This window comes from Rousettus aegyptiacus, unplaced genomic scaffold, assembly GCF_014176215.1.
Source record: "Rousettus aegyptiacus isolate mRouAeg1 unplaced genomic scaffold, mRouAeg1.p scaffold_m13_p_8, whole genome shotgun sequence".
Lineage (NCBI taxonomy): Eukaryota > Metazoa > Chordata > Mammalia > Chiroptera > Pteropodidae > Rousettus > Rousettus aegyptiacus.
In genome coordinates this window covers 74,226,214-74,251,648 of record NW_023416311.1, presented here as the reverse complement: position 1 = coordinate 74,251,648, position 25,435 = coordinate 74,226,214, and the positions used below count along the sequence as shown (strand labels likewise).

General features: G+C 38.6%; 1 protein-coding gene across 9 annotated transcripts in view; it reads left to right on the top strand.

Moving 5' to 3' along the window:
• Positions 1-25,435, top strand: part of MAST4 (microtubule associated serine/threonine kinase family member 4) — a 509,369-nt gene that overhangs the window by 111,019 nt on the left and 372,915 nt on the right. The window contains exon 1 of one of the 9 annotated variants that reach the window (XM_016158126.2): positions 8,863-8,883. The exons of the other annotated variants lie outside the window; for them this stretch is intronic. The gene's annotated coding sequence lies outside the window, so the exon portion shown is untranslated. Of the gene's footprint in view, positions 1-8,862; positions 8,884-25,435 lie in introns of those variants that run through there. 9 annotated transcript variants of the gene reach the window in all.

Here is a 25,435-nt window from a genome sequence, read left to right as displayed (position 1 = left end):
CATGCTGCGGTAGCTTCGTTTTCTGTAAACCTTCTCTTGCTCTTGCTTTCCCACTGGATACCCTCAGTTTTATTGCTCTGCTGGGCAAACTTCTCAAAAGAGTTATTTCTACTAACACTTTTGAACTCATTTTCCCCTAGGTTGTCCTGAACCCTGCTATAAGGCTCCCATCCCCTAACTGCATAGACACTACTCTTGTTGATGTTATCATGATCTCCATTGGTCTTTGAACTACAATAGTCAGTTCTCAGAATTCATCTTATATGACACAGCTGGTCCATCCTCTTTTGTTACATATGGTCTTCACTGGACCTCTAGGACATCTCATATTCTTGGTTGTCTTCCTATCGTTCAGTTTCCTCTCACTCTTTGCTGATTTCTCTGTTTCCCCTTACCTCTTAATGTTGGAGTGTTCCAGATATATTCTCAGCCCTCCTCTTTTGTCTATTTTTACCCCATCCTTTTTTATTTTGTCTGTACAGTAGCTACTATCTATATACTCATGGTCCCTAAATTTATTTCACTAGCCCTGACCTCTTTTCTACATTCCAGATGAGCATGTCAGCTGCCTACCCTCTGTCTCTACTTGAATGTCTAAGAGGCAGCTTAATGTGTCTCAATCGAACTTTTCATCTGCTTCCCAATCCTGCTTCACATGTCTTCTCTAGCTCAGTAAATGGCTGCTTCACCCTTCCAGTTGCTCATGCTACACTGAAATCATCCTTGACTGTTTATTCTCCCTTATGTCATGTCCAGGCCATTAGACAATTATCTTGGCTTTAACTTCAAATATATCTCACTTCTAACCTTCTCCACTGCTACTACTCTGGTTTGCATCACCACCATCTCTCACTGTAAGTACTGCTGTAGTCTCCTCACTAGCCTCCCTGCTTACATCACTAAATGCTTATGGTCTATGCTCAACAGAGCAACCAGAATCATCCTTTAACTCATCTTTCTGTTTCATACGCTGTGTGCTGCACATTGTACACAGAGTGAAAGCCAAAGTTCTTACGTGACTTGGCCTCTGTTGCTTCTCAGACCTTACCAAACTCCTGCTTTTCCCTTCCTTACTCCACTCCAGCCATGTCGCTTCCTTGTGTTCTTTGGATGAGCCAGACGTGCTGTTGCCTCAGGACCTCTGCTATGGCTATTTCAAGCTTATGTTAGAAGTTCTTCTCATAGATATCAAGGAAGCTAATTTCCTCAACTCCTTTAAGTTTTTCCAAAATGTCATTTCCTCCTTGAGGTTTACACTGACCATTCTATTTAAAACTGCAGCTCCTCCCCTCAACTCCCAACACCATTTGCCTTGCTCTAATTTTGTTGTTTATATAGAGCTTTTAATTATTTCCCAAATTACATTTTTACCGTATTGGTTTGTTGTCTTCCTCCTTCATTAGAATGCACATTCTAAGTGGGCAGGGATCTTTATTTTTGTTTTTCATTAATGTGTCCCAAGTATACAGAACAGTGCTTGGCACATGGAGGAAACTCAATGAATATTTGTCAAATGAATGGTGAAAAAAGGCTGTGATTTTGCTGTGAGAAATATTGGCTGCAGCTCATAAATTTTGATGTTCAACATATTCATTGTTCTTAGTTTCTAAATAGTTTTCTGGTATTTATAATCTCTTTCTGAATGGAGAGAGATGACTGTTTAGAGAGGCAGTGATGATCGTGGTAGCAAGGGCGAGATGTTCGGGGAGCAATGCCCTCCATCCTTACTTTTCCTATCAGTGTCTGAGGCAGGGAATGGGACAGCTGCTCTATGTATTAGTTGAAAAGAGATGTGCTTAAGTCAGGGCTGTGATAGAAAAAGTATGAAGTAATGTCTCACCTTTTTAAATAAAATCTAATAATGAAGTAAAAGTGAGGGTGTGCTATAAAGCAGAAGTGTGGGTATATTTCTATCTTTTCATTGCAGTGGGGAATTTCCAGATTCTGTCAGTAGTTTGTGTTTTTAGTAGGCTTGGGTTTTGGAAGTGCTATGAATAGTCACTCCTTTCTAAATCTCTTCTATTAAGATGTGAGTCTGTGAAAACCTTTGTTCAGAATGTTGGTTGACCATTTCTAATATCTCAAAGGCGGTTTTTTTTTTTTTTTTTTTTGATTAGTTGTTAAATGATTCCCCTTAAACGCTACGAGGGCTGTTTTTGAAATCTCGACTTTGGCTCTCCTATTAAATCTGATTTGGTAAGTGGCCTGAGAAATAGCCCAGAACTAAGTTTGTTTCACTGATGTGGACATGGCCGTGCCGCAGACTAGAACTGCCGAAAGCTGAGAGGAGGTTTGGCTGTGGCGCTGCTGACTTTGCCCTTTCAGAGGACTTGATAGAATTCCTTTAAAATGACATAGAATATTAATGACATGAAAAATGATAATTATTTTTCATTTTTGATATTACATAGAGGTGTAAAGAATCTGACACATTAAGATAAAGTTTTTGTTCTCTTTTGAAAAATTTGAGCTTTCTTTGTGGCCATATGACTAGGGAAATGGAAATCTTCAGAGATGATACTTTGTGCTTTTCCCAAGAATGAGCTCAAATTGATTTTTTTTTCTTTTAAATTAGATTACATAATATTTTTCTAACTTAACCAGGTTGTTTAAGTGGAAAGACAAAATTACTTAAAACCAAATCACATTTTTATTAAAATGTTATGCTTTATAAAGCAGACATCTCTTAGTTTGTCTCCTGTTTAAAAAAATGAAAATGCTTTAGGGAGAACATTTGGTGGTGGTGAAATTTACATCAGGCATACCTCCCCTAAGCAGTTGCTGGAACACCTCCCCCCTTCTCTCTTTGCCAAATACATGGCCAGGATATTTTTGGGGATGGTGGGCTGAAGGGAAATAAGAGAGATATTTTGAAAGTTTGACTCAAGGCTGTAAAATACAAAATTGTCACTTTTAGTGGAATTATTCTCATGTTATTTCCAAGCAAACATGGTGATTCCACATTGGCCCACTTTACTAAGCAAGGTATTAATTTTCCTCTGGCAGAGGAAAGAGTTCTTGTTTATTTTTTTCTTTTTCCTTTTACAACGGTTATATCAATATTTAATTCTCGACATTTTGGTTATAAGTTGTTGACTTAAAAGCATAAGGTATGCGAGAATGCAAAGAGGAAGGGAATAAAGAGGAGTATGGAGGAAAGGAAAGAAGAAGGGATGTGGAGAGGGAAATAGAGAAGATAAGTGAATGAGACTTTAATGAGATGAGGAAAAGTCCAGAGAAGACGCTGAAATGTTTAAGAAATTGTACAAAATAAGAGAACAGACAGACTAAAGAATAGAACTACAATGTGTGTGAGAGATTTTCCAACTTGGGGCTCATGGCTCATGGCTTACGGCAACAGTTTCCTGTGCCTGTGCCCAAAGTGGGAAGAGGAAGCCCAGGCAGTATATGGGCTACCATTGTGATATGTAATGGCTGTTACAAAGTCTGGCACAGATAATCCAGAGTGCCTTTTGCATATTGCAACTCTCTATACAAATAAAGTAAGCATCTACAAATTTAAACAAACAAACAAACAAATAAATAAAAACATAAGGTGTGGAGCACCGAAATACAGGCTGGGTTTTGTATATTGAACAGTATTTTTGGTTAGCCAAGATGTCACAGTCAGAGCAAGTTTTAAACTTAAATACACTCAACTATGCAGGTGGAATTCTGACTGCTAGCGATGAGTTACGGATTTGGATTTGGGTCAATCTAACTTAGTGACTGCAGAGTATATTCATGTATTATTAAATGTAGAACTCTTTGAGCTAGTATTATCTTAAATGGTCCCTCTGTGTGCTATAACTATTCATTTGTTCCCTTTTAAATGTTCCAATTTATTTTTTGAGAACACTCAGAAGCAGTTGTTTCCTTATTTTTCACCTAAATCTGCCTTGCACTTAATGAAATATTATGTCATTTTTAAGAAATACCAATATTTTCTACTCATGACTTCACTGTTTTCTTTTTTAGTGTTTCTGTCAGTTTTATTTAATTTATATCTTATGAATGGAGTGATATACTCTTCCTGTTAGAACATCTAGATTAATCATTTATTTGATCAGAAGAAATAATTTTTAAATGGCCTCATATTTTTTGCTATCTCTGAGTATTATTCTATTTATGTTTTAACAGAAATTGCTATAGTACATGTGTGAGATTAAGTTTTAAGCTTCAAGAACGTATGCATATTTTATCATTCTCCTTACATTTTAATCTGATTTTTAAAATGATTATAAATATTGAATGTCCCCAAGATTTTTTACCAAGTAAAAACCTCCTTCCCTAAAAAGAATAAGATGCTGATGATTCATTTGCTTCCATTTTAATGGTTCTAATATCGACAAATAGGAATGCTGAAAATATAGATATTAAAAGCTCATTATATCTTCATGTTAAATTAGAAAATGTCTTTTTTTAAAAAAATAGCATTCACTTCCAAAAGACAACAGATCCCTAAAATTTTTTTAGATGGCCTTCTCATACCCCAGGTATAGTAATATTCTAATATTTCTGCTCTCCTTTTGGTCAGCTAACTGGTCTATCCTTGTATCTACCGAAAGGAGAAGAATATGAGGCAAAAACAGAACATGTTATATGTGAGTTTCTATTTTCACTTTTTGAAAACATTTATTTGTATACCAGTTCTGCAGCAGGCACATGATATATGCTGGAGACTCCAAGTTGAATTAATTGCGATCTCTGATCTTGATGCTATTCACTCATTTATTCATTAAACAAGTATTTAAGAGTGCCTCTTATGTGTCAGGCACTGGAATAAAGCAGAAATAAAGAAATGGACCTGGCATCCCTTGTCGGTGGTGAAAACATTAAATAAAATATATGTTAAATAAATACATACACACACATATATATACACACGTATAGATATATTTATGTTAAATATATATTGAGTTAAAAATATATACATACGTGTCTATATGTACATAAATATATGATAGTTGGTGCTAAGTGGTAAAGAGAAAAAAGAAGCTTGTGAAGGGAGCTGGGAAGGGGGCAGGGAGGCAATGATAGGTTGAAAACTTAATTAAGGTGGTCAGGGAAGGTCTCACTGAGGTGACATTTGAGTAAAGACCTGGAGGAAATAGATAAAAAGCCTGGCCTGGTGGAAGGGATAGGCACATAGGAAATCTTATTTTCAGGGGGTAAAAGATCAGACAGATGGAGATACAGGGCGTGCTGGGAGCCAAGAGCAGATTCACCTAACCATATTGCATGGTTCCAGGAAGACTCTTTGGGTGGGTCCTCAGAGGAAGAACATGAGCAAATGTATGGCTGAGAGACAGCAGGTTACACAGGGTGTGATAGCCGCTTGGGTAGTGATTGACGCTGGAGTTGTAGGAGGTGAATTTAGAAGGTGTTTGGGTTTGGTTTGTGGAGTGCTTTGTACACCATGCTCGGGAAGCTTTGATTTGATTCTCTAAGTACTGAAAGATTTTAAGATGGAAATTGAAAAGGTCAGATCTGCATTTTGAACAGATCATTCTGGAAGAGGGGTGGAGGTTGATTAAGGGGAGGGGCATGAGAATCAAATGAAGATCAGTTTGGTGGCTGTTCTACTGCTTGTGGTGAGAGATGTTGACCTAACCTAGGAAGTGGTGTGCAGGGAGTGAGGGGTTACGGGTAGAGAGATCAGAATATATTAAGGAAGTTAACTCCACAGATCTTGGTAATTGCATGTGAGGGGTAAAAGAGAGGAGTCAAGTAACTTTTCTAACCTATAGTAAGAAATACATTTCATATCATAACCTAGTACACATGCCACAAATACACACCTAATTGATTATTGATTATGTTATTGAAGCAAAGTTTCATAATTCAATATTTTTTACTGTGCGTAGCATACTCTGATAGTTTCTCTTCCATCCATTTCAGTTTCTTTAAAATGCTGGCCTTGATTTGCTAAAGCCATGAGCCATGACCCACAATGTGGAAAATACCTGCACAGGCTCCTTCAGGTTATCTTTTAATAGACAGGATGTTCTTCCTTCTCTCAGTTCTTTGTGATCTCATGTCTCCAGGTGCCTTCCACTCAGTGGAGGGGTGAGAGGGAGAAGGCAATAAAAATGTTGTTTCCAAGTGCAATGCACTATGGAAACATTCATTTGAGGACGTAGTGTGTTGAGCCAACTGATGACCTCTTAGTAGGACAGTTGAAGAGCTGCATGCAATATGTCATTGCCAATTGCCTAGATCATATATCTCTGCTGAGAGGATGATTAGTTGTGCTGGAAACATTGTTTATGTGGGTTTTGGTGGCAGGGAGTAGGGGAGGGAAAGGGATGACATCTTTTTCTACTCTTTTTGTGACTAAAATGCCAAATACAGAATGGCATAATTTGGGGTGCTGCAGTTGTGATGTTTGCCTCTGGGACTTTGGATTGAGCTCATGAAAACATTATTGGTTTTTCTCTGACCACATAACTCAGATTTTTCATTTATACAATGGGGGATAATACCATTTATCTGATTTGTTTGATTCATGAGGGTTAAATGAAATAACATATAGAAAGTACAGTGAAGCATAGGAAACATTTTAAATAAATGGCTACTATTATTTTTCTTACCTAACTAAAGTATTGACACTGAACCACTTTGATCATTTTACTCAGCCCTTGGAGAGATGTGGACACTTTCTGAGTTTAAATATAGAGTAAGCTAAAATTAAAGTTCTCCTGTTGGTGTGTACTGAAATTTTTACCATGAAAAATCAAGATACATTTGAATTCAGGAAGGTAAATATATCCCAGTTGAGATGCTTCTATAGGTGGCTTTTGAAGGACTTTCATTCTTTGTAATAGCATACCCTGAATTTGCTTAAAGAAAACTTTTAAACAGTACTGGGTTTCTGCCCCCTAAATGACATGTAAATATATGTAATCTTAGCTATTTTAATATCTTTGCTGTAGTCTTTGCATGATAGGTTTTCAGTGCATTTTGGATGATTAAGCTTAAATTTTTGAATATGTGATTTTTTTTTGAATAATGGGAAAGTTATAGTTGTAAGAGATTAATTACTATTGAATAGTGAAAGCGGTTAGCTCAAAGGAGTTATTGGTGGAAGTCTATGGAAATAGATCATATAGGACATCTTCATTAGAAGAATTTTACCGGGACCAATTTCTACTTTCCCTTTAAGTAAAATGTAGAAAACAGAATGAAGGAACCTCATTTTCTTTTGCAAGGGACTGGCAAAATTCTCCTTAACAAAAGTCATGATGTCTTTCTTTATACAAGTTGATGCTAAATATAGCTTTCTAAAGAATAACACCCAGAAGTCAGTTGCCAGAATTTGGGTCCAGCGGAGGTGATGCAGGAGTAAGCTAAGAGAGGAGAAGGGAGAGGGGATTGCCGAATGCTCTGTGGTTGCTGGGTTTTCTTGCACATCATTTGCTTTTTGGTAGATTTTGCTCTGTTTGGAAACACAGTACTCTAATTTCGGTGAAGTTAATTGAAGCAAAAACAGATTTAGCTCTTAAATTTGTGTTTTGGAAAAGGGAAAGCCATGGGCAGCACTTAATCGACCCATTTAAAAGGAAGGATGAGATAAACACATATTTTATTTCAGTGAGTACAACGATCCTACAATTATAGATATTGGATTTTGCACTGCAATCCCTATAAAAATAGCATGGTTTTTATTGATGCTGGACTTTGAAGGAGAGAAGTATCTGTCAAATGATAGAGTACATTAGAGGTCAGGGATGTGTGTGTGTGTGTGTGTGTGTGCGCGCGCGTGCGTGCAAGCGCACACTTGTGTGTGTTAATGTGTACATTTAAATTACAAATACAATAGTTGAAGGAGCTTTGGTTAAGCGAAATTAAAGAAATGATGGTGTTGATTAGCAGTGTTCCTTAGAATTCTATATATTTAAACAGCTTGGCACATGTCTTGCTTCTGTTATACTGTATGTCCAAGCACTTGGTCTGACTACAGTGTTCTTTTATTCATAATGAAATGTATATTAACTATGCAGGCCCTTCATATAGCAGTGTTTTAATCATTCTCTATTGATTTATACCTCACTTCAATGCTGCATAGGGAGGGCCTTTTATTCTAAGTCTGCTTTACTCGGATTCTCATTCTCTCTACCTGACTTGCATAATGCTTTGAGACTCTCTTAATTTTTTTTCCCCTGTGGGAAACAGTCATGATTAGGAAGCCACAAAAGGTCAGCCATGTTGTTGCTTTCTCTCAGCTTTCTGTGGTGCTGAGAACAAATAATGGGCTTAGAGAAGTATTGTCATTGTCCATAACCGATAATGGGGATCAGAACTTATTTAAAATTAATAAATGCTGAGTTTCCAGCTTTGGCATGAGCCTGAATGATTTATTGCTAGCTGCTGATGCCAAGAGAATGTTTTGCATTTACCAAAGGAGTTGGAGTGATGATAAGAAGACTCTGTCAGCAGTGCCTGCATTTCCTGCAAGGGGAGCATCCTAGGCAGGGCCGTGAGCAGCTTCGTGAACAGTGGTTGTTCTTTGAACCTAGGGTTGTTGCTACAAGCTGGCCAATACAAGGGGGAGTATTTTATTTTATTTTTTCTTTTGTCTTGATGTTAATTTGAGTGAGAGGAAATGTGGATCTGGTTAATGTGGATGAAGGATGCCTACATGGTCTTGAATAAATAAATCAAATCCCTTGCCCTCCACCTGCAACTTTTAGAATCTCATTTGGATTGAAAGACTAGAGCTAGATTTTACATATGAAGAAAACTCTGCTCGCTTCATTATTATTCATGGTCAAATCCCCAAATCTCCTCCCTGAAGAGTTGTATTCTTCCCTGCAAATTAAAACATCCTTTTTTTTCAGAGGCCAAATGATGATGGTGTCAACTATTGATGAAGATGAATAGGTAATTCTTTTCTCAATTTATACATTCCTCCCCCCTACTGTTCAGAGCAGGGAGTTTGCTCATTTAAACCGAGATCCAGTGTTTCATTCCTCTCCTCTCCATAGATTATAGCATTGTGTTAATCTCCTGGTTAGGTAATGGAGGAAAATATTTGAAAACGTGATAGCTCATTATAAGGGCATTTGACATAAGCATATTTGCTGATGACAGATTGCCGATCGGTGGTAATTTAAAGGGATTCTGAGCAGTAGTTAAGGTAGACCATTTTCCTTGCATTAATCAGTTAAGATCGAGATAAACTAAATTACAAATATCTTTCAAAGTCTTTAAGTAAAATGTAGATTTTGGAAGGTGATTTAATCAAATTCTTAGGAAAGGAGATATGAGTTACTAGTGTGCCATTTTACTTTATGTATCCAGAGATACCCTGAAAAAAGGAAAAATAGCATTTTAAGACACATTTTAGAAACTAAAAACTGGGACTAGAAGAAGGTGTTGACTTAAGATTTTTAAGATATTGGCAATAGAAACATATAAAATCCTAATCTAAGTAAGTATTGGAACTTTCAAGTATATCTTTAGCAGTGTGACCTAGTTACACAAATTCCTTAAAATAGGCATTAGCTGACCTCTAAAAATGATTGTAGTGGTTATGTTTTCATTTGTTGAAAAACATCATTGATGTACCCCAGAGGGGTAATTGTTGTTTAGTCGCATGTTGGAGCTCCATGAGTCACATGAAGAGTTGTACGATTGCATAATAACACTTCAGTCTCATCATGACATGCTTTATGATAAAGCAGCATTGGGTGCAGCTTAGCAATATCCAAAGATCAGAACAGCTGTTACCTGCAGAGCCACTAGGGTGTATCTGTCAGACGTTTGCATATAGAACAAGGTGTTTCAGTTAATGTGTCATGATAGTTTAATTACATCATCTTTCTTGGGAGTTGCATGATTCCTGGTTCAAGAGCATCAAGTGAGATGGCAACCCATCAGTTTTTCTTTAACAGTCTTGGCTTCTGTTATTATTTGGTTAGGTTATATCTGCTCATTTCTAAAACATATATAGACAAAAAAAAAGATATGCCTATCATTCAGCTCACCTTCCTATGACATTTCACCTTGCTTTTAAAAAACTGCTCTGTCCTGTTTTTTTTTTGTTGTTGTTTGTTTGTTTGTTTTTCCTTAGGAAGACTCAGCTTTTCCTCTGGTTAATAGTCTTCTAGCCATCCTCACTCCTAACTATTGGCGGCTTATTCTTTGTCTATACTTCCGTTTAACTTATCATTTCTATATTGCCAACTCCCAAATGGGTTGCTTCTGCCTGATTTCTCTCCTGATCCTCAGAGCTGGATTCTCACCTGCTTTCTTGACAGAGCCATTAGGATGTTCCACAGACAACCACAGTACAACTTGTTTATGAATGATACAATATCTTATCTTTCTTCCCCAAGCCTACCACCCCTGCTCCCTCATAAGAAACCCCATCAGGGAAGAAACCCCTAGGGAGCTGCGACTTTCTTTTCTCCTTTACCTTCTGTCCTCTCAGGCACAAAGACTTATCACTTCATTTTCAAAACATCTGCCAGTCTGCTCTTCTCCCTTCCTCTTCTTTAAGTAACAGCCTTCCTCACAGTTCCCCTCTCCTGGCTTCCTCTGGTATCCAATTCCTAGTCATCTCCTAAGTTCACCTCCTATTCACCTCCAGCATTCACCTCCTGTGCCACTGCTTCTTTCTGAAGTGTGTGGCTAATTTCTTCTGTTTCCTGGCTTCACAATGTCTGGTTTCTGGTCGTCTTCAAGATGCAGTTTACCCTTGTCAGCACTGCATTCAAGCCCTTTCATGAACCGTCCGTCCCTCCTTTTTCGCAGTGACTCCCTCCCTCTCAGTCTCTCTCCCAACCCACAAAATGTGGCCCCACCGTATTCACCATTCCTTCTACACACCACACACTCTCAGGCTTCCTGCTTTGCACACCCCATTGTCTTTGCTAGAAAAGTGTCTTTGCCTTGCTTCTTCTTTCATAAAGCCTTTGCTGACCTGGGCAGAGCTACTCGTTGGGCCATCTTTGTTCCTATAGCACTTTGCACACATCTCTATGCTAGCACTCAATACTTTGTACTGTATTTATTTATTTAGGAAGCTGACTTTTGACTGTGGTTGCTTAAAGGCAGGGACTGTGCTTTATGAACTTTGTACCTCTGGTGCCAGGTACATGGTAGGTAAGCAACATTTGATTCACTGAATAGAAAACTGAATAATGCACACTCCTGCAAATGGCTCAGCATCTGGTCGTATTAGGGTTTGGGGACAGAGATTGTCCCCCCCCCCCTTTTTTTTTCATTCTGGTTTAGCCATGGCCCATTCTAGCTCATTAAGAAAATAAGTAGATCAGATGGAACCAGTGTGGTTTGTGGAGTGGGTTGATCGGTTTTCTTCTGCCTCCTCCCCAACTGTATCTTTCCTTTAGTATTTATGTCATTCAAATCCTAAAGATCTTCTTCTTTTTATAAATGTGAGAGACAGGAAGAAAAGATTTCATCGAACAAATGTGTGACTTTAAGTTTTTAACTATGCAGACATATCATCTATTACATTTTAAAACATTTAAAAATTTTTTCAATTACAATTGAAATTTAATATTATTTTATATTAGTTTCAGGTGTGCAGCATAATGGTTAGACATGTATATAATTTACAAAGTGATCCTCCAATTAATCTAGTACACTCTTATTGTACAATATTATTGACTATATTCTCTATGCTGTGTTTCACATCCCTGTGACTGCTTTGTAACTACCGATTTGTACTTCTTAATCTCTTCACCTTTTTCACCCATTCCACCAACCTCCCTCCCATCCGGCAACCATCAGCTTGTTCTCTATCTATGAGTCTGTTTCTGTTTGGTTTGTTCATTTATTTTGTTCTTTAGATTCAACATATAAGTGAGATCATATGGTATTTGTCTGTCTCTGTCTGACTTATTTCACTTTGCATATAACTTCTAGGTCCAGTCGGTATTATCAACTTATTTAGTATCCTTTTGGAGATATAATATTCATCTATAAGCAAATAAGTGTATATTACTCTACACTACCCTTTTATGGGACACATTTTACATATTAATCTGTTTCTGGCTTTTTCTGCTTAACATTATATTTGGAGATCATGTTAGCATATACATTATGGCTTCATTCTTTCAATGGAGATATAATATTCCAAAAAAAGTGAGAATTATTTTTGTGTTCACATTGGAAAGTCCTGCCATTCCCTGATAGTCCCTTCCTCTCTTTTTTCTTAGCACCATATTCAAGTCTTCATTTTATTACATTTATTTTTTTTATGCTTCATAAACAGCAATGGCTGGCCTTTCACGTCCATATTTACTGTACCACAAGTCCACTTTCAAGTTCACTTTCTACAGAGCTGCCAAGCAAATCTGCTCTAACTTTGTTTTCGCCAAAAAAAGTGATTCTTTCTTGTCTAGCAAACTTAGAATTTGACATATAACACTTTTCATTAAATACCTCCTTCCAACTGTTCTTGTCCCCCTCACCAGAGCTTTCTAATTCTGTTTTTACAAATATAATTTTATATATTTCCTTCTCTTCAGGTAGACCATTTATTTACCAGTTTTTGTCATCGAAGTTCTTATCCCTTATAGCAATGTATTTTCTGGAACCCATGATAGGTGATAAAATTTATGTTTAGTTTTTTTTTTTTTTGGTTTATCAAGTTACTGTTGTACCTTTTTAAAACATGAAATTATAATAGAGGATTTCAGAAAATATGTATTAAAGTAAGGCTAAATTATTGCCTTATAAACTGTTTCAGGTATATATGCCTATAGAAAACAACATAAAATATCTTAATATGATTTGTGGTCAAATAATTTTGAAAGTTCCTGACATACAGTAATAAGCAATTATTTTCTGTAATGTTTAGTTAATAGCTTACTCCCTTCATGAACCCTTTTGTGACAGAATGATACAAAACTCTGTCATAAAAGCATTTGCCATCACCTTACTTTTTACCAAATCTTTTTTGAAAAATTATGGCTCAAACTTTGCTCTTCTTGTTTCTGTACTATGTTACCTTGGATTTTTTAATGAAAAGTTGTTATTCTGTTTATATATAGTTAAATGTGTTTTGTAATTTTTCTATTGTTCCTGTGCGAGTCTTAAAATTCCCCAATTCCTCAAATTACAAACTTTTGGGGATTTTTAGAGCATTCTGAGCAACAAACAGAGTCATAGAATTTAGAGAGCCAAAAGGAGAAATAAACATAGGTGATTTGTTCAATTTGTTAACTTTCAGATAAAGAAAGTGGAGTTTTCCAGAAAGATTCTATTTTCAAGTAGACCTAATCTTCAGTCATGAGCCAAAATGAATTAGGAAGCATGTAATGAAAATGACTCTCTGGAAAAGATAATATGAAAATGAAAACTGAAATTTTATCTCATTGCAGTAATGTTACAGCTTTTCCTCAATGCTATGATTATATGTGGCATGACTTTGATATGTGGTTATGGGAACTATATAAATAAATAAGTCTCTTTCTCTATTCATGAATTTTTTTCCTATATTCCACTGAATTCTCGAAGGCTAAAACATGTCTTATTATTTTAGCACTCTTTTTCTCTGCAGGACATATATAAATATTAGGGACTCAGTCCATGTTGTTATTGGCTGGTGAGGACAAATAACTCACAGAACTTCCAGTGGATTGGTAGCTCCTGAGCCACTTGAATCATAGATGGTTTTTATGGGCTGTATTATGTAATTGGGGCTATTTCTCCATTGCACTTAAAATTTTTAATCTTAACTGTTTTCTGCCTGCTTTGTATCAATTTATGTTCTTTTATAAATAGAACTTAGTTGAAAGTCGTTCATCTCTGAACCTATGTACTTTCTGTTCAAGACTAGATTCTTAATGTTTTCTGGGTTCTCGCTTTCCAGAATAGAGCCGTTCAAAAGAGCTTTCTGAGATGGCAGAAATGTTCTGTATTCTGCATTGTCCAGTATGGCAGCCATTAGCCACATGTGGTTTTTTAAGCTCTTAAAAGGAGGCTACTGTAACTGAGGAAATGAAAATTTTATTTAAATTAATTTAAATTTGAACAGCCACCTGTGGTTAGTGACTCTTGTATTGGACAGTATGGTACTGCAGTGGTCCCCAACTTTTTGGCACCAGGGACGGGTGCTCCTATGAGAATGTAATGCCTTATGATCTGAGGTGGAGCTGAGGTGGTGATGCAAATACAGATGAAGCTTTGCTGGCCCCGCCCACTGCTCACCTCCTGCTGTGCGGCCAGATTCCTAAGGAACCATGGACTGTACCAGTCCTCAGCCTGGAGCCTGGGGACCCTTGCAGTACTGGATGCTTGAAAACATATCATTTTGTATATTTTTCCCCTCTATTCTAGTTGTGTTTTCACTTTTTCTACACCTTGGTGTCTTATTCTTTTTCTCTTTGTTCTGCTTGTTCCTCAGCCCTTCCACCTGACACAACCTGTTAGCATTCCACGCTCCATCCTAAAGAACATCTTCTGCATGAAATCTGAGAACATGTCTCTTGGAAGACACTGCAGAAATGTGATGAGAAAGAATTAAATAAAAATCCCTGGTGCCTAATTCACTTGTCATTCATGTTTTATTTTTGACAGCATAAATACAGTTTATCTAGAGAAACTGAGCTTTTTTTAAAAAAATGAAAAATTTACATGAACTTTTTTTTCTACCAAGATTATAGCCTAAAATCATTTAAACCATTGAAACTAATGAGAAGTACTCAGCTTGCTGTCTTGGAGCTACAGAGAATGTTTTAAATTCAGAATTAATCATACAAAATAACTACACCTAGTATAAGGATGAGGTTAAGATGCAGATCTTTTAAATTTAGGTTTCATCCAAATTTCATTTCAGTTCAATTACTATTACCAGTAAATAGTGATGCCAGAAATATTAGTTACTTTTATGTTACTTTTACATAAATGTTACTATTACATGAATGTATGTATTTTGTCTTCTACAGTATCTGGTGTTTGATAAGAATAAAGTTTTTTTTTTTGGAAGCTTGGGGGGAGAGGCTAGTTTAACATAGATGATATATTTCATGGAATCAATTTATTAAAATTCTGCATCTTTTTTCTTCCTAGTAGATCAAGAAATACTTACCCTAAAATTCATGGACCTTGAGGATTTACAGATAGCCTGAAATTGCTAGCAAAATTTTGTAATTACTTGTATGTGTTTATTTGGGGGGAAGCAGTATAATTTTTAAAGAATCTGTGACCCTCAAAGGTCAAGAATCACTTATTAGATCGAGATATTTCTGATCTCAGGGGCTATGTTTAATTATTCTTCTATCCTGCCCTTCCCGGTATAGAGCTTAACAGAGAGAAAACATTCAATAAATGTTTGGAGTGGAATCGGAGACCATTTCTTTCATAACCGATACACTGCTTTTCTTTTAATCTAGGGAAAAAGAGTTTGTGATAACTTCTGTGTTTTCAGTGCTTGCAATGTTGGGTTCCCATGATTCTCCCTGATACAGTGCTACGTAACATTTAATCCTAGAGGAAATAGCAATGGGATTTGAGAGATCTGGAGAAGTTAATTCCCCCATTTCCACTGCTGGCTTTCTGCTGAAGCTGACTCCACTGTAAGCCTCAGTACCGCCTGGTTATAACTTCACTCGTGCCATTGTCCCTTTCTTTCCTGTCCTCATCCAGGGTGGCTTAATGACTCAGTTAAACTTTTTTTCCCCCACATTTTAAAACTTAGACAGTTTAATGATCATCTCTTTGCAATCACCGATACCCATAACTAGGGCAGAGACAGAAGATGCAAAATGCCAGGAGATAGAGAATACTTTGGTAACCATGTGTTTCCTGTCTTTCTTTTAGGCTTTGTGTGTATGCTTAGGCTTATATGTACTTCCTGTGGGGCGCACGCACAAGTGGAGCTGTATTTTTATGCTAGGTCGGTCAATGAATTACTATTTAAAAAGATAGTAAATTACCTAGAGAATCAAGTGCAAGTTCTGAGGCGAGGTGGAAAGGCAACAACAATTATTTAGTTGCTGAAGATGGCAGTGTCACGGAGGGGACCCTTCCCGGAGTTACGCTACACTCTTTAAGCCTCTTTCGGAAAAAGTGGACTAGGTATAAAGATACAAGTCATCACGCCACAGTTCTACATTCAGGTGTTGGTAATTGTTCCTGTCCTTTTTTTTTGTTGTTGCTATTCTTCAAGAATTTTCTGAGTCACGCTGAAGTGAAAGGCCTATCATACATGGTGTGACATAAAGGAATGAAACTGGTTTTCACATGTGATATATGTAAGGCTATTTTCAAAAGATCGAGATAGCAATGAAGGGAAGTACTTTTCTATATTTAAATATGACAAACAAGAAAACCCAGGATTAGAGACCCACTGTATGTGGCCGTGTGTGTTTACAGCCTCTCGGATACATCTGGACAATCAGGGTCAGTGGGTAGTCTATTCCATAGTTACTATAAAAAATCATTCATACAACACTCATGCACACACACAAACCCAGGCCAGAGGACACTTTATATGTTAATTGTTCTTTGCTGTATAAGAAACTATTGCCCAAGTTTAGCAGCTTAAAAAGCAAGCAAAACATCACAAAACCAAACCCAGTGAGTTATCCCAATGTTTGCCGAATGAGTAGTTCAGGAGCAGCTTAGCTGGGTGGTTAAGGCTCAGGGTCATTCATGAGGTTGCAGCCAGGCCTACAGTCATCCAAAGGCTTGACAGGGGCCGGAGGACCCACTTCCATGATGGTTCCCTTATACTGCGCCATGTTGGTGTTGGCTGTTGCGAGGGGGACTCAATTCCTCACTGTGCAGGCTTCTCCATAAGGAGGCTTGAATGTCCTCATGAGATGGCAGCTGGCTTCTCCCAGGTGGAGCATCTGATGAAGTGGAAGGGGAGGAACAGAGGAAGGACCAGCAGGGAGAGATGGGGAGGAGGGGAAAGGGAGAGAACAGAGAGGAAGTCACAGTGCCTTTTATGGCCAAGCCTCAGAAGTTACATGCCATCATTTGTCGTGTTCTGTTCCTTAGAAGTAAGTCTACACTTAGCCTACACTGAAGAGGAGGGTTATTGAAAAGAGTTATAAAAGTCTACTTCTTAATGGGAGGAGTGCCAAAGAACCCTGGATGTATTCTAAAACCACTACAGCTGGGCAGCTGAGACTTCCTTCTGGCCTTAAATTTGATTCCTTAAATTTTTTTTCTACTTCTGGGCTCTTCTCAGGTCTAACGTCCACTGTGGAGGGTCTATTTTATCTTTGAAGCCTGTGCTTTACTGGAAGAAGATTTAAGCTCTTTAGAGGCTTCTGAGCGACAGTACAACATAAACAAACCGTTTTCTTGCTAACATTGATTACTTCTCACAGTATAATGTCTCAGTCACTCTTGTCTCGATTTTGTTCAATCGAAGGATTTTCCAGGAATGTTTGAGGCAGATATGGAAAGCAGGGAGTGGGGTGGATAACAGCCTTGTCCTGCCATGTGCACCTGAATTAGTCATGGTTTTCCAAAGAAAGAGAGCATAGTCAAGTTAACACATAAAATTAGCCATCACAACATTCTTTTCTTTGAGAACAGTTTTGACTTAGTTCCAGGAAGAACCTGTGAATTGTTCCAAATTAGAATGGGTTGCTTTGTGAGTACCCAGAGCCCCTTAGAACTCATCATGCTTCATGAGCTCAATGAGGGGAGCTGAGAGATTCAACCACAAATTTTATCGGACACCTACCTTATCGGGGGGGGGGGGGCGGTGAGAACCCTGGATTCTCAGTGGCTTAAAGCACAAAGATTTATTTCTTGATCAAGCCTTCCATCCATTAGGGGTTAGCTAGGGGTTTTGTCCCCATTCTGAGACAGGCTAATGGAGCAGTCACTGAGCATCGTTAGATCAAAGGGCTCTGGAGGGTCTCACACCCACAATTAAGTGCTTTAGCCTGGACATGACACCGCTTTTCCTCATACTTCCTGGTCCGATCTTGTCACCTGACTCTAACCAATGATGAGGGGGCAGAAAGTAAAATATGTTGTGTGCCCAGAAAGTGGAGAGCCCAGAGTAGTCAGTGGCTGCCATGTCTACATGCAGACGCTCTTCTCGCCTCTGGGCATTTATCGGGGAAGAAAACACCCTAATCTCTTCCTGAAATTTATAGTCCAATGGAGGAGGGAAACAGTAGGCAAACAAGTAAAATTCATAGTGTGTTAGATGGTATGTGCTATGGAGGTGAATAAAGAAGGAGGGTGAGAGAGAGACAGAAAGAGGGGAGGAGGGGAGGGGAGAGGAGAGAGAGTCCGGTGAGGGAGGTGTTTCAGTATTTTTAAAGGGAGGTGGTAATGACATTCTCCAGTGTGAAGATGCTCTGCCTTCTTACTTTTGATTGTGGGGAATATTTAGCACTGTCAGGCCTTTTGTGCTGTGAGCCACATCATAATCTAAGGCTACTTACAGATTCATCTAACTCCTTCCAGCTCTTATTTATAACTTGATTTTATACCATTTTTTGATGACTAAATTCTGGTTATGAGATATTGTGACTCTCTAAGATTGTTCAATGTAAGGATCCTGAAAAGGTTTTAGAACAGTTATTGAAGTCTTGAATTATTGATACCTTCATTGTCACTTTCCTATAGATCTTATCTTTTTCCTCGGTGTTAATTAGCTGCAGTGATGAAGGGTGCTTTATTATCAAGAAAATGTTGTCACTTAAGTACATCTATATGATTTCTGTAATGTTTTTTCTAAGTTTTCAAAAATGGTTCTCAGAGTTGACTTTGTTGCTTTTTCTTATATTCTTATTCATTTGGGAAATGGGGAGATGGCACATAGTTCCCCACTTTTAGTGAAATATTATTTTTGTTACATAAAATGTAAAATTATTTTACATTTTCAGATAGTTCTGCTGTTACTGCCTCCCTTCCCAGACAGAGGACACCCACCCGTTTAGCTATATCTTTCTCCAGTTGTTGGAGTAGAGGTCATCCTTGTTTATTTTTCTTGACCTCTCTACCCTATAAGGCCGGAATTCCTGTGAGAAAAATGAGATGAGTAAAACTGGTTCTCCTCAATCAGAAAAGAATAGCAGTAGTGTGTGAAAATGGCCCAATGGCCCCTTCCTAACTCAGCTCCTGGGAGTTTTTTTACATAGCTAATCCTACTCCTCCTCTCATTTTATAGGATTGGAGCCATTTTAACTTTGTTTCAGTCCTTTCATTCCCTCTTAATAGTGCATCTCTTCACTCCTTGGGGTACTTTATCATCTAATAAAACCTTCAGATATAGCTAGATATTTATTCATGTGACACACCTATTAAATGTTGACTATATCAGGCCTTTTGCTAAATTTCGGGAGGCTCAGACAAGAGATTGGGATTAAGAGGGGGCAGCAAACATATTGACTGAGAATGGGATTATGTTTTCTGCTGTAAATGCTAAAATAGAGGAATCAGCAAAGCATTTCTGTATTTCTTCCCACAGACCAGAGAGTTATTTTCCATAACTCTTGTCATTTTTCCAATCCACTTTTTGCAGATAGCATTTATTGAGGTGTGTGTCTTTGCTCTGTAGTACATGTTGCTTTGGAAGTTTGTTGTAAGCGATTCTTAAGTTTCATAGTATTATTACACATTAAGGGCCGTACCAGGGGGATTAATCCACATACCTGTCTTGGACATGCTTGGGAAATTGTGGCAGTAAACCACTAAGAGTCCTAACTGCACAAGGGCTCCTGGGAAGAACTAATTGTGTATAGAGGTAGATGGTTGCTTTAGGATTAATCAGTTGTGCTCAGGACACCATCTTAAACTTGTGAGCAAAGCATGAAAGTCTTATGTAAACTCTTGGAAGAGACAGAGAGGAGACGAAATGAGGGCCCCAGAGAACTTAGTCTGAGGTAGGAAAGAACAAAAAGTGGCTGTGTACCTTGTCTCAGGACACTGGATGAAGATTAATCTTGATGAACCCAGGGTGGTTAAACGTGCTGTCTCTTAAATTTATGTCATGTCTGCTGCAGAGACTCCTTAAGCAGTTCCTGCATTGTGCGGTGCAGAAACCCCCATGTGGAAGATGTCATATTTTTCTACTTTGATATTCTCACTAAGCAGCATCTCCCAGGAATAAAGCTGCAGAGGGTTTGTATCAGTGCCTGGCACAGAGGTCTTCTGTAAATATTGGTTTCCTTTCTCCTCTCGCATGCTGCTTCCTGCATCAGTGAGTCCTCCACAGCTCTGTGATTTGTTTTGGAGGTAACCTTAGGAGGCTTATGTGGTGTTGGGGGAGGAGGAAGTAGAGGATGTGGTCCAAACATGGAGAGTGAAAAAGGAAGCTGGTCCAATGAAGCCTCATTCCACCTGTCCAGGTGGTCTGCAGCCCAGACCAGATACCACAGTGACATCAAGCTGTGGTCTGTAGCTGGGCGGCAGTGCCAGTGCTGTCTGCACAAAGCTAGAGATAGGGTAGGAAGAGCCTAGGTCTGACGGCTGGCCAAGGGTCTCTTTGTTTATTATTTGATATTTTCGCTGAGAGAGAAGATCGGTCTTAGGCTCTGTGTTAGGACACAACGCACAGTGGAAGGGCGAGATGGTGCGGCGACCAGAGCCGAGGGGAGCATTAACTTCCCCGAATAGCTCTTGTCCATCACTTCCACCTCTTACCCTCTTCTTCTTCCTGTCCTTTCTCCCTCCGTCCTTTCGTTCTCTTCCTTCTCCATTCCCTTCATCTTCTCTGGTTATTTTTTCCCTCTTTAAGAAGTCAAACTGATGAAGAATAGTTTGCACATACCTGCGCCACCCCTATCCCCAGAGCCCTTCCTTTAGTTCTCTAACTATTTGCCAGTTTCTCAATGATTGTTTTTCCCATTCTCCCAAATCATTTCCTTTGTAACCAGGTGGGACCCTAAGCTGCTGAGACTCATGACTTATGATTCTTAGGAATGCTTTTCTTAAGAACGTTTATTTAGCCTCTTAGGTCACAGTTCGGTTTGCTCCTGCGATCCATGAGAGATTTGCTCAAACAGCCCGTATTTTCTCTTAATGTAAAACCATGAAATGAATGTTAATTTATATGTATGTTCAGTTCAAGAGCTTAAACATTATTTTAAAAGCAGAGCATATTTCAAAGTTTTTTCCCGGGAACTTGTATAAAGTTTATTTTTAACTTCTGCAGATGTTATTGAACAGAAGTTTCAGCCTTTGATTATTTTCTTTTATGGTTCTGATAAAATGAACTAGGCTAAGAAAGGATAGGGAAGAGGAAGAGAATAAACATTTGAGCATCTTCTCTTGTTAGGAGCTTTCCATCGATTAGTTAACTTAATCCACAAGGATCTTGTGAAGAGAACATAATTATCTTCATTGTAAAGATGAAATTGTAATTTGCCCCCTTTGTATGGCTAATAAGTGGCCGAATGGCACCCTAGCTGAGGGCCTGCTTCACACCACAGCCTTCCTTCTCTCTACTACTGCTTTCTGTTCTCTGCGAGAAATGGGATATGATGCCCTGCACTTCTCCTAGAGCTCCTGGCCCTTCGTGAAATAGCTGATGCCTAAAGAGGGAAAGACAGTTACGATCATAAAGGCCTCAGTCATGCCATGAGGTACAGATGGTGGGAGAAACTGCTCTATCTCTCTTACACTTTAGGACATAGTGGATGAGTTAGAAAAGCCCCAAGCCAGAAGGAAAATTAGTAAGTATTTACATACCACTCTGTGTCCCTTTCTGAACTGGCTGGCATCTGGGTACTATAATCTAGGTGAGTAAATGCAAGTCAACTCCTCCTACATTTCAGGCAATACCAGCATTGTTCAGCCAACACCACAAGGAAAAGAAGTTAGATAGGTGCTGGACCACAACTCTGCTCAAAGCCTTTGTGGTCCCCATACCTAATTCTGTCTATCCTTGCATTTACCATGTTGTTTCATGGTTGGGTTTTTGTGTCTGTGTCCTGCTTTCAGGTAGAAGTGCCCTGAGGATGATGCTGTATTTATTCTGTTCTCTATTTGCAGCCCTTAGCACAATGTCTAGTCCACAGTAGACATTTGACTATTTTTCTTATTTAAACAGCTCTGAGTTGAAAGAGCATATGTGAATAAAAACCCACAGAAAAATCATACAAGTAGATTACAGTAGAGTGATGGATACAAATGTGCGTGTGTTGGGGGCGGGCAGGAAACAAAGTGAGTAAGGGAACAAGGTGTGATAAGCAGTAGAGTGTAGGCCTGGGAATTTGAGTGCTGGCCTACAATTTTGTACTAGCTATCTTTGTAAATATAGGCAGCTGACATGACTTGTCTGGGCTTCACTCTATCACAGAGCAGCAAATTGGACTACAGGTGATTTTGAGGTCCTTTCCACTGCTAATGTTTTGTGGTGGTGTAATTCTGACTTAAGGATTTCAGCTGTAGATGTACTAGAAACCCATGTGTAGTCAGTCAATTAGGATTGAACTAGACCATTTAGATTGGTTGATATCAGGAACTAAGATCCAGTCTTCTCTGGGGAGTCTTCCTAGACCGGGAAAGGAAGAGGGAGTTAAGGTTAACTTTTCTGGGCATTATGTGCTTCGCCACTGGGAAGCCCTCTCACGGAGACAGTTTGGAACAGGGTAAGGAGCATGGACTCTGGAGTTAGGAATCTTGGGTTTGAGTCTTTTTGTACCTCCTACGGAGCTGGCACTTTCGGAGGGGTTAAGCTTTCTGTTTTCTCACTGGTAAAACAGGAATAATCATGCTACCAATCCAAATCTACTCTCTCTCCCAGAGGGGCAAGTGGACATGTTTTCCCCTCTGACTTTCAATGGAAGGACAGTGACTGGGAAGAGCGCAGTACCCTCCTTCTTTGTTAAACATGGTCAGAATCTTTACTTATGTCACTAATGGGGACAGGATGGTACCAGGGGAATTTAATGACTTTAGATAAGTAAACGACTCCAGGCATAGATTAGATGCCTAAATAAAGGTCAGGGAAACCTCTAGAATATTAACGTGACAGGAAAACAGGTGATCCATATGCAAAATCAAATCTATTCTTTGAGATTGTCTGAGTGTCGTTTTCATTTAAACTAAACTTTGAGAAGTTCTATGTTTTTAAAACCTGTGATATAATGTTTTGAAAACTATAATCTATTAGCTTTATTATTATTTTTTACATCTGTAGACTGTTGCTTAATGTAAACATCACAGTAACAATGAAATGCCTGCTGTGTGGTGCTCTGTCCTTGGGACTGTGATGATATTGCTGGTGGTGGACGTGTGTGTGTGTGTGTGTGTGTGTGTGTGTGTGTGTGTGTGTGTGTGTAGAGCTGTTCATAAGTAAAAGAATTGACTTTCTTGAAGTTGGGTTGACAGACAAGAATGAGTTAGTGTTATCAAAGTACTAATTTACATATTTCTCTTTAAGGGAAGAAAGAAAATCAATTCTCTTAAGAAATGAAACTAGCGATGCAGCTCTGTTTAAGTGAATGCCATTGCAGCTTGATCTAATAATGTATATCAGAATGTTTCTGAATCACTTGTTATATTGCTAATTGATGTTTGTAATTTAAAGAATTAATTACAAAACCGAAGATGGAAAATTATATGGGTATCTAGTACATCTTCTAGTGTAAATACTTTATATTGATGTATTATTTTTCAAAACATGGACATTCGCTGAGAAAGTGAATTGCAATAAACAGCTAAGGAAGTTATTTGCTTAACAAATCTTGTTTACATGAACACTTTTTGCTAAGATTCTATCTGTGCTCTTCCTCTGTCCTCAAGGTTGTAGGATGACCTCCAATAACAGAAAAGTCAGCAAGATGAATAACTTAAAATAGGAGAAATAGACAAAAGAAAAGTAAGCGGCATCGATAATAGATAGTTGTTGGGGGCTGTCCTGTGCATTGTATATTATTTGGTAGCATCTGTGGTCTCTAGCTAGTGGACACCAGTAGCATCCCCTGCTGAGATGTGACAACCAAAATGGTATCAAACATGGCCAGATGTCCTCTGGGTGGCAAAATTACCATGAAGTGAAAACCACTGGTATGGAGAGTATCTTAGTTTGAGCTACTATAACAAACTCCCACAGCCCAGGTGGCTTATAAACAACAAATTTATTTCTCACAGTTCTAGAGGCTGGGAATCTAAGATCAGGGCACTGGAAAATTTGGTATCTGGTGAGGGCTTCCTTCCTGGTCATGGTAAATAGTAGAATGCTCAAGGAGACCCCTGGCATCTCTTTTATAAAGTTTCCACCCTCATGACCTCACCTCCCAAAGGCCCTACCTCCAAATACCATCACATTATGGGGTAGGGTTCAAAATATGAATTTGGGGATGGGGACACAAACATTTAGTTTATAGCAGAGGATAGGGTGAAACCAGAGTGAGGTTAGTGCAGCAGCTAGATCTATGAAGTCTTGAGAGACTGGACATGCCACACATGAAAGTGATAGACTGCAGGCTTTGCCCTGTAATTTCTACTAGGTGAATTAGAGAACTATGATTATTTATGTGGTTCATGGAGTTCCCAGGTAAAACCATACCATAACTCAGCAGAAGCACAACTATTTCTAGATTGAAGAACTGACAGCATTTTCTCCAGGTTTCTGTCTCCCCAATAAGAATGAAGCTTCTGGTGAGAAGGGAATTTGTTTTGTTCACTGCTGTGCCTGGAGGAATATCTGGCACGCAGTCACTTAATAAATATTTTTATAAAGAGATGAGTCTTGATAAGGAGGACACTGTTTAATATAGGTCCTTCCTTATAGCTTTATAGAAGAGAGTGGCAGGATTTATAGGGCTATTTCTTGTAGTATCATTAAATGGAAGCATGCATTCTGGGTGGCATGATCTAAAATGAATGTCAGCAAAATCAATTAAATGGGCCCCAGTCCAATGTGGCTCAGTACTGTAGCTCTCTCAGTGTCTGACTGAGTCAGGCGAGGTTTCAAGATGGTGGGGTGTGAAGGTTGCGTATTCTCTAGGCAGTGGTGAGATCATGAAGTGTTAGTTAAGGCTAAGAGAGGGGGTGACTTGAGGTATGATGAGAGTTATCAACAAATGGTATTGAGTGCTTAGGTGTGCTGAGCACTATGTTGAGCCTTTTACATCCATCAGCCCTCTGCATCCTTACCACCTATGAGGTTTGTACCTCAGAGAGGAAGTAAGTGGCTTGCCCAAGGCATGGCACTGGGCTTCTCCCTCTGCCTCATGCTCACTGGAAATCTGGTACCAATGGGTGATCGAGCCCCAGGAGTTCATGCTCCCAAGCATGGCATGAAAATTATAACCAGGAATGATTTTAAAGCAAATATAACCACATTCTCACTTGAGCCATAAAGGAAAAAAGACAACTCAGTAAAATTATAATTATTTTAATTTTCTTGAAAGGCATTTATGATGACGTATACATGCAGAGATGTTTGTGAATGAGGTGACTTGCTATATGGGAATGTTAATAACCACCGCCACTAACATTTATTGTGTATTTACTGTGTTCTATGTACTGTTTT